Raw genomic sequence first — 10,392 nt, 5'->3', positions numbered from 1 at the left:
AGATCCATAGAAATGCTAGTCATAAGTAAATAAGAGGTGACTGATAACTACACCTGACTAAGATAAATAATTAAATATAAAACTCTAAGTAGTTTTATTATAAACATGCAATTTACATGGTATGCTTTGTGTAGAGGAATATTTTATCACATATCTATCCCAATAAGTCTACAGTGAAAAAAAAAAAAAATCTTAAAAATATATGCAAGAAACATATTTGAATTGAAGACAGATAAACATTATTCTTTTCCTGGGTAATTTTAAAAATATGATCTGTCTGCTGATAAGCAGATTTTATCCATGACAAAAAAATAAAATAATAATAATAATAATAATAATAATGATGGAATGAAAAATGGAAATCAGTGGAGCTCTGTGTTAGGTTGGTTTTGCTCAGCAATTTTAGCCAATGTCCAAAATATTTTGGCTTGGAGAAACCATGGAGAAAATTGATCATATGCAGAAAAATAGTTGGAGTAGCACTTTGATCATGAATTGCACACTGGCCTGTATCCAATACTGTGACTTACAACAAATGTAGATGGTTGAAGCTATGTATGGGACAATGTAAAGAAACATGAATTTCAGCAGGGTGAATACACAGCCAGTGCAGAGATGCATCCACTTGTTTAGCATGGTTTCCAGGACTGTTAGTTTTATGCATTGGTCTTGAAGTAACCTCTTGGAAAAAGAAGTCAGGAACCTGAAGAGAGGTGAGCCAAAAAGTACTTGTGCAAAGGGTGCTTTGGACAATGAAAGTGAATAGATATTATTCTGTCAAGTTTCACAGAATCATAAAATCATAGAATGGCTTAGGTTGTAAGGGACCTTTAAAACCATCCAGTTCCAACTTCTTGTAATCAACAGGGCTGCCTCCCACCAGATCAGGCTGCCCAGGACCCCATACAACCTGACCACGAACACCTCCAGGAATGGGGCATTCACAGCATTTCTCAGCATAGTTTTTCACCACCCTCTGAGCAGAGAATTTTCTTTTAATATCTAATTTAAATGTCTCCTGTTTTAGTTCAAAAACATTGTCACTTGTCCTGCTACTATCTACCCATGTACAAAGTCAATCTGTCTTCTTTATTAGCTCCCTTAAAGTACAGAAATGCTGTAATAATGTTTTCCTGCAGTGTTTTCTTCCCCAGGCTGAACAAGCCCAGATCCCTCAGACTTTCTTCAAGGAGAGGAGTTCCAGGCCTGTGATCATCTTTATGGCTGTACTTTGGACCCACTCCAACAGCTCCACATCATTCTCATGCAGAGAAGTTGCTCTTTGTAGAAGGAATTTTGCTCCACCAGCCCCTTCCTAGAGGTTCAGGGATGTGAGAGGTACGTAAAGCCTGACTGTCACTGAAAACTGAGGGAAAAAAACGCATTGAATACCTCAGCCTTCTCCATGTCTGTTGTAGCCAGTTCTCCCTTCTCATTTATCAGAAGGAGTACACTCTCCTTAGCCTGTCTCTTCTGACCAAAGTACCTGTAGAATCCCTTCTTTTTATTCTTTGCATGCCTTGCCAGGTTCACTTCGATCTGTGTATTGGCTTTCCTGGTGCAATCCCAGAGTTTCAAGTTTCATTGAATTTTGCATCTCAAGATCATATCAGAGGTTCAATTTAAATTCAAAGAAATAAATCCCCAAGGGAAAGGGCATCGCGTACTACATTCTAATAGTCTGTAGACTTTCTGTTTAAGGGACTCTCACTCCCGCGAATTCATGAGCAGCACATGCAGTTAGGATCACTTCTGAAGATTTTTGAGACCTTTTCCCAAATGTTCACATTCCTTTATAGCCTGCTCCTCTTCCTAGTATTTACTTCTTTCTACAACTGCTTTTTTGCTTTTGATTTTGTACAGGTTGTCTGCGAGTGCATCTGAAACTGAACTGCTGGAATTAATGTGGTGGTGCTATGGTTTATGCATGTGAAGGCAATGAAGAACCTTACCAGTGTTCTGTGTATGTGTGAACTAGGATGTTAGTGGCCAAATGATAACTGATGACCATTAAAAATGCAATTCCCTCTTCTGAACTGAACCAGTCATGAGGTAGCTTCCTCCCTGGTTTTAATGCAATAATTAAAGGTGAGAGTTGGAGGGTCACTACAATGCCCTGCACTATGCAGTCGGTTGCAGATGGCCTTTCTCTTACTGGAGAAGCTACACATTCTGAGAGGGAACAGTTCAAATGCAGAACTCCTAGGAACTGTGTTTGATGTGTATTTGTTTGTTTTTCAGTTTTTCAACCTCATCATTTGACAGTAAAAGTATAGCCAAAATCATTTGTGTTTAAAAAATAAACCTCTGAAGGGAAATGAGCTGCGTGCATGTAATTTGTTAGTGGTAACAAACATGAATTCTAAATCAATAGATCTCTTCTTCAATTCCATTCTTCAATCTAATGCTCACTTTTGAGAGGTTCTGAGGTATTTTGGTGAGGAAGAATACATTACCAGAAGCTTCTAGTTGCTTATTAATGGTTGCTGAAATTCTCTGCCATTAGTCTTAATCTCTCACTTAACCAGCGGGAATACCTGCAAACCTACAACTCTGTTGAGTGGTTAGTTTAAATCATGTATTTAATCCTTTCCAAATGAATACTGAATCAGTTTGTCTTCTGCAGTGGAGTGCACTTGGCTTAATGAAACTGATTTATTTGAATTTGGCAATTAAGAGAAAATCAGGACCTGTTCTGCAATTGGAGATGGAGGAATTTAAAAGCCAAACAATGGAGAGGACTGCAGAGCTCAGGTGTGTTGGAATGGCTGACAGTATAGTTAAATACATGTCTCTTGGGTTTAAATCCCTTGGTGCCTTATGGTATCCTTCCATCATCAAAAATGCTGCAGATCAGAACAGGGATAAAACTATTCAGCTAGAGGCTGTGACAACATGCCTTGCCAATTCTACAGCAGCGACAACAGGGAAAAAGGTTCAACTCTCTAAAAAAAACCATAAAGTTAGAAGATTATTTAAAGAAACAGAAGCATCTTACTGCTCTACTCCTGAAAGAGGTTACATAACAGTTACAGAGTAACAAACAGGTATGGATTGCATTTAAATTAAATTTATAACAAGATATTAATTAAATAATAATTCAGATAATGTCTGAATTTGTGGAGAAGCAAACTTTCAAGTTCCCTCTGATTTATAGCTCCCCAGCACAAGATTCGTATGGTAGATCTTGTTTACTGTCATGTTTCTGGGACAGCATGGGTCCCAGGTTGGATCTGTTTAACAAACAGAATCTCTGGGTTTGTACATCAGTTAGAGTACAGCATCAATATGGTGAAAGCAGATCTTGTTAAAGGTGCTTTCCTCAAGAAAGGCAAGGTGTTGACATAGGTTGTTTTGCTTAGCAATAGGGATTAGTATATTAGTTTAGGAACCAAGATATATTTTAAATTCCTAGTTTAGGAAAAGAAATCCCTAAGTGAGAGCTCTAAAACTTTCAGCTTTAGTGGGTGAACAGTCTTGATTTTCCTCAACAGTTTTGCACTGGGAACATAATAGAATACTTTTATCTTCTGCCTCAATGATTTTGCCTCATGAGAAGTACTGGAGTCACAATAGAATACTTTTATCTTTTGCCTCAAAACATGCAAGGACATTTTCCTCAGGTTCTACATACACTGTTTTTAAAAAGTGGATCCACTATGGCCTGATAAGCAACTGAAATCTTCCACAGTGGGGAAAAGTGAATGAAAGTGTCAAAGGGTTCGGTGATGAAGCTGATGGTGAAAAAAGGGGAAGAAGTAGGTGGGCACTTGACCACCCTAAATACCACTGAGCATGCCCAAAGGGACATTAGCACATACCTAAGAGACTTTGAAAAAGAGTGAATATGTATGCCAACGTACTGTGTATGTATTTCTTAACTGTTTAAATGTAGAACCTGAACTCTGAGAGCATGCTTGCTTGTCAAGTCACCTGGTACATACTGTGAGGAATAAAGGAATGCCACTTTCTAACACCACATTGAAGTTAGAGGTTTTTCTTTCCAGGTTTTGGATGACAGAGTTTACATGTCTTGTGAAGAAATGTCCTGAAAAGAAAGAAAGGCCTGTTGAGGCAAGTCTCTGGAAAAGTTATGCCAAAGAAAGAAATCTGTGTGCCTAATGAAGCTTACGTGGTGCAGATATTGTACATCATATCCTCTGGTGATCACATGCCCTTTCACAGTCCTACCTCGTCCTCCTTTGCTGTCAGCACATAGCTGGGGGAGGAAGTGTGCTTCTGAGGCTTGTAATCCTGGCAAAGCACATGACGAGAGTTGATGGTAGCACTAGAAAGGCTGCATACCAAACATTACTTCATCCTGAGACAGCTGGTGCTGCATGAAGTGGTATGCACTGGATACCCTTTCATTCTGCCTTAGCTGTTTCATTTAGTCAGTTTCCCCCATTCACTGTCCCCTCTCCTATGATGCTGTGTTTGTGGAAAATGCTAAACTGTATCTCTGTAAATAGAATCATAGAATGGCTTGAGCTGGAAGGAACCTCAAAGATCACATATTTCCAACACCCCTGCCATGGGCAGGGATGCCAACTGTGAAATCAAGCACTAGACAGGTTACCCAGGGCCCCATCCAGCCTGGCCATGAATGCCTCCAGGGATGGGACATGCACAACCTCTCTAGGCAACCTGCTCCAGTGTGTCACTACTCTCTGAGTAAAGAATTTCCTTCTAACTCCTAATCTAAATCTTCTCTCTTTTAGCTTAAAAGCATGCTTGCTAGTCCTATCATTACTTGGCCACGTAGAAAGTTACCTTCTTTCTTGTTTTTAATGTCCCTTTAAATATCACAAGGATGCAATGAGGTCTCCCTAGAAGCCTTCTCTTCTGCAGGCTGAACAAGCCCAGCTCCCAGCCTGTCTTCACAGGAGAGGTGCTCCAGCCCTCTCATCTTTGTGGCCTCCTCTGGACCTTCTCCAATAGCTCCACATCTTTCTTGTGCTGGGGGTCCCAGTCAGGGTTGCAGTATTCCAGATAAGGCCTCAAAGGGCAGAGCAGAGAGGAATAATCCCCTCCATCTCCCTGCTGGCCACTCCTGATGAAGCCCAGATACATTTGGCCTTCCAGGCTGCAAGAGCACACTGCTGGCTTGTGTGCAAGTCCTTCTCTGCAGAGCTGCTCTCAAGGAGTTCTTCTCCCAGTCTGTATGCATATCTGGGATTGCCCCAGTCCAAGTGCAACACCTTGCACTTGGCCTTGTTGAACCTCATTAGGTTCATGTGGGCTAACCTAGCAAGCTTGTTCATGTCGGTTTAGATGACACCCCTTCTTTCTGTCATATCAACTGCCACTCAGCTTGATGTCAACAGCAGACTTGCTGAGGATACACTCAATCTCATTGTCTATGTCACTAATAAAGATGTTAAAGTGTACCAGTTCCAAGGCAGTGTCCTAGGGTACACCACTCATGACCAGCTTTCACTTGGACATAGAACCATTTAGCACAACGCCCTGGCTGCAAACTTCCACCCAATTATTTATTCACCTAAAAGTCCAGCTTTCAAATTCATATCCCTCAAATTTAGAGATCACTTGGTGCAGGACCAAGTCAAAGCCTTTGCACAAGTCCAGGTGGATGACCTCAGTTGACCTTCATTTGTCCACCAATGCTGTCACTCACACACCATAGAAAGCCACCAGATTGGTGAGGCACGATCTGTCCATGGTGAGGCCATGATGGCATGACCTTCCTAGGCTATATGACCTGTAGTTCCTTGGGTTTTCCTTTCTCCGTTTCTTGAATATGAGAGTAACCTTTCCCTTTTTTCAGTCACCAAAAATTTCACCTGACAGCCACAGCTTCTCAAACGTGACGGATTCTCTTTATTGTTCACAGATATCAGTGGAAAAAAGAAGGTTAGTGGGTCTGAAAACACTACAAATTCAGTAAGAAATGCTGGTGTTGTCTTCTCAAGGCTTTTAAAAATCATGATTGTATTTCTAAAATATCATGACTGACTTAATGCTAGGAGAGCACTTGTGTAATTCTGCTGTTGTTAAAATACTTGAAGTACATTCAGGTTTTCTAAGCATTTCCCTAAAGCTGTATGACCTCCTACAAGTCTGTAAAATAAATTTCAATTTTTCTTGCATCTTCAAGAATGGAAACTTTAAATTAAATGCATGCCAGCTTTGCAAAAGTTGGTGGAGGGGGAATGTTTTTATACTCCTGATACACATATTCAGTGAAGGCTGTGAAGAAGAAACCTGATAATGTAAGAGGAAAAGGTGTAAAAGCGATGTCAGAACATGAGATTATATATATATTTGTATATGCATATACAAAATGTATATCAGCCAAGGTGAAGGGTGAATACAGAAAAAGCAGTCAACAGTTTATTGACAAAGTTTAGTCACCTAGGTCAATGAATTCACATCTAATCTAAGACACAGTTTTGCTCTTGGGCAGATTGAGAAAGTTACTGTCTTCCTAGGATGACTTAGCCAACCTTTTTTTTCTCTTTTTTTAATTTTTTTTTTTAATTTTTTTTTTTTTTAATTTTTCTGTTAATCTGAATTAGTCTGGACATTTTTGATTTATCTGCTTGACAATTAATATGAGAATTATAGAAACATTCAAGTGGAGTTTTACCCAGAGGTAAAACTTATTTCTTAAAGTAGGGCTTTGCTCAGCTTTGTCTCAAAAACCTTTTAAGAGGCACATGTTTATCTAGGAAACCTCTTCAGCTGTCTTCGGAGAGATCTTTCTCACTTTCTTTCCCATCAGAATCTCCACTGATTCACTTTATGACCACTGTCTCTTGTTCCCCTGCTGTTTATCTCACTAGAGATTATAGCTCTGCTTTTTGTATGTTACTCCCTTGTCAATGTCAGACATGAGTAGCAGGTCTAACTGAAGCTCCCTCTTCTCAAGGCAGAACTAGTCTGGTTCCCTCGTCTTCTCCAGGTAGGCCATGCTCTTCACGCCCACTTCACGCCACTATGTTGATGGCCTCTGATGGTCTTCCTCAAGTTTATCAATAACTTTCTCACATAGATGCACCCAAAAAATGGATGTCTTGTACCAGACTTGTTCTAACAAAGACCAAGTACAAAGAAGCAATTGCAATCTCCCATGTACTGACCTACTAATATATTACAAGATGCTGTTGCTTCTCATCACTGCCAGGACATATTTGTGGCTCATATTTAGTTTGTTGTCTCCCAGAACTCAGAAGGCATTTTCAACAGTACTTTCCTGAAAGTCAGACAGACCTCATCCTGTCTAGTGCAGGGAGTCTGCTCCAGGTGCAGGACTTTGTTTTGTTGTATTTTATTTCTATTGCCTGTCTAGGCCCCTCCTAACAACAGCCCTGTTATCCAGCATACTGACTATACAGCCAGCTTGTCACTGTCTACAAACTTGATAATATACATAATTTTACTTGCCCAAGGTATTGATAAAAGTATTAAACAGTTCCCGGAAAACCCCTGAAGAACTTCAAGTGTCACCAGCCTTCAGAGCACCACCTATTAACCAATACTCTTGGAGAAAAACAGCGGAGCCAATATTTCTCCCTCCCTGTACTTCATCCACCCAGGCACTAATGTCCTACCATGAAGCCAGAATACTGTGGGAGACTGTATCAAAAGCCTTGCTGAAGTCAAACTACATGACATCTGCAGCTTTCCTCACACCTGCAAAACCTATTATTTCATTATAGATGGTAGCTAAGCTGGTCCACTGCAATTTACCACTGGTATGACATGTTCTTCTCCTTCACGTGTTCAGAAATGGAATGGGTAGACTTGCTTCATTACTCTCTTGGGAACTGTCATTATGTTAAACAAGCTTGTTACTGGCTGCTTTTATAAGCATATATGGATGGACTAGCATACTCTGCAACAGCACTGCCAAAGGCATTAGAACTGATATTACAGGAAAAAGGTTGAAAAGGGAGCAAATTGGTGCCTCATCTCTCCCAGGGTCAGAACACACTTGTGACAAGGCGTATTTTAAAGAAAATTAACTGCTTGATTAGACATGGCCATGTCACCTTGCTTCATGTTTCATCTTCTAAAAAACATCTTTAGCAGAAGAAAACCAAATCTATTGATTCTGACGTAGTAGTTTTCCGAATCTGTAGTGTTTGGCTCTGGAAACAGTCGGTATAAGAAATCAACAAATACATAAATAAGCAGACATGCAGTTTATAATTTCATGTACAGTCTTATAGTCTGTTACTGCTGTTTCTGTCCTGTCATGGTTTTGACTGGGACAGAGTTAATTCTAAAGATGCCAGTGAGGCACAGTGTTTTGGATTTTTGATGAAAATAGCAGTGATAACACACAGGCGTTTCAGTTACATAGGGACAAGGACTTCTCTGCTTACACTGCTCTGCCAGCAAGGAGCTGCAGCTGCAGGAGGAGCTGGGAGAGGAAAAAGCCAGGACAGCTGACCCACGAGGGCCAAAGGGATGTTGTCCACCATAACGTATGCTGTGTGGGATAAAGAAGGAAGAAGGGGCCATGTTTGGAGTGATGGCATTTTTCTTCCCAAGAAACCATTACATGTGATGAGCCCTGCTTTCCTGAAAGTGGCTGAACACCTGCCTGCCAATGGGAAGTAGTGATCAAATCCCTTTCTTTGCTTTGCTTGCTCTTGTGGCTTTGGTGCAGTAAACAGCTGTTATCTCAAGCCAGGAGCTCTTACATTTTTATCTTTTCATTTTTCTACCCCATCCCACCTGGGGAGAGTGAGTGAGCAGCTGCACGGGGCTCGGCTGCTTGCCATTAGACACAACAGTGCTTTTTGGGCCCACTGTGAGGCACAAAGGTTTGGAGGTGACAAGATTTGATTGGAGCATGGAGTGTGCTAGGCCAAATTTATAGATGTTATGGCTGTTTAGCTGCAAATTGGTAGGCTCCCGTGCTTGCCATGGGACTTGCTTGTCTCACTGTATGTAAGAGTTCAGAGCTTGTTACTGGTTGCTTTTATTTCTGCCTTTTGCTGTATTCCTTTGCTGTAGCCCTTAGCATCTTGTTTTGCTGTGTCTGGGATCACTTTGGTAACAGCCATGGCCACGTGACTGGGCTGGTAGAGAGCCAAAGCATCGCTGGTGTTTCTGTGCTGCTGCAGTTGGCAGGCTGGAGCTCCAGACTGAACTTGAGGTAGTGAGTCTGTGACTGGCGAATGAGTCCACATGGGAGAATATACACCACAGGGCATCTGTGGCCATGGAAAAGTCTGCAGTATAGCAGGTACACCCTGAAGCACCCATGTTTGCGGATAAGGCTGTGCCAGAACACCTTGAAGCATCTGATGAGACCACAACACAGCACATATCTAGAGAGACTGCACCCAACTAAAGATGTTGTGCCAAAGCGGGTACAAACCTGAAACAGCAGCAGCTTTGGATAAGTCCATGCTGCAGCAGATACAACTCTGAGAAAGCTGTGGCCTGTTAGTAAATCCACGGCTGAATAGGTAGACCTTGAAGATGTGGATAAGTCCGTGACACAGCTGGCAGATTTCTGAAGGGAGTGTGGCTCATGGATAAAGCTGTGCCACAGCAGGTACACTCCTAAAGACCACGGACAATTGGCCGACTGGAGCAGGGGTGAGAGGAGTTTGCTGAAAAACTGCACCTTCTACCAGGTCCAATTGTGACAGGTACACCTTTAGAAGTTGTTATGACGCATGGTCTAAGCTGCATGTTATGGGAAGGCCTGTAGTAGGAACACAGGATGAGCCACACAAGGAACAGTGTGAGCGCAGCAGGGACCTCACCTGAGCCCAGTTTAATACCAGGTACCACAACGCACCATTTCCCTGCTCAGTGCTCAGCTAACGGGTAAGCATGGGCTGGAAGGGCTGAGCGGCCATCCTATGGACTGCCCGGGGGTGTGGGTGAACTGAGGGAATTCAGGTGTGAGGGGGACATCTGGAGCAGTGGCGTTAGTTGTCCCACGTCACTGTTAGACAAGCTGGGCCCTGCCGTCCCAGTCACGGCTAAAGACCTGCACAAGCACCTCCCAGAGCACCGACAAGGCAGGGACGGCACAGCACAGCACAGTACAGCATCCATCCTGCCACCGCCCCCCACCACAAGGCGCCCTGCGCCCCGGGCCCCCTGGCACGCACGCGCGTGGGCCGCCCCGCTCCTCGGGGGAGGGAGCAGCGAGCTCCGAGCCCGGCGCATGCGCCTTGAGCGCGGCGCCCCCACTCGGCTCCTCTCGGGCCGCGCTCGGCTATTTCCGCCTCTTTGTTTTAAACTCCGGGCCGAGCCTTTTAATTTTAACCCCCCCCACACACACCGTTTTTTTTTTTTTTCAATTTTTATTTCGTGATTTTTTTTAATTTATTTTTTCATCTTCCGCGAGGGGAGGGGAAGAAGAGCCGGTATCCCCCCCCGCCCCACTCCCCGCCTGCC

The 10,392-nt window shown here is 42.7% G+C and overlaps 1 long non-coding RNA gene across 1 annotated transcript; it reads left to right on the top strand.

Annotated features, from left to right (window-relative positions):
- The first annotated feature begins 373 nt into the window (after positions 1 to 373).
- On the top strand, positions 374 to 3,976 carry LOC116652556. Its single transcript, XR_004305708.1, has 2 exons — positions 374 to 1,338; positions 1,864 to 3,976. It is a non-coding gene; the product is annotated as an uncharacterized LOC116652556 (long non-coding RNA).
- The last annotated feature ends 6,416 nt before the right edge of the window (positions 3,977 to 10,392 follow it).

The sequence above is a fragment of the Coturnix japonica genome, chromosome Z, assembly GCF_001577835.2.
Source record: "Coturnix japonica isolate 7356 chromosome Z, Coturnix japonica 2.1, whole genome shotgun sequence".
NCBI classification, from domain to species: Eukaryota; Metazoa; Chordata; class Aves; order Galliformes; family Phasianidae; genus Coturnix; species Coturnix japonica.
Note: the sequence above shows the minus strand (reverse complement) of the source record. Positions and strands in the feature narration are given on the sequence as shown.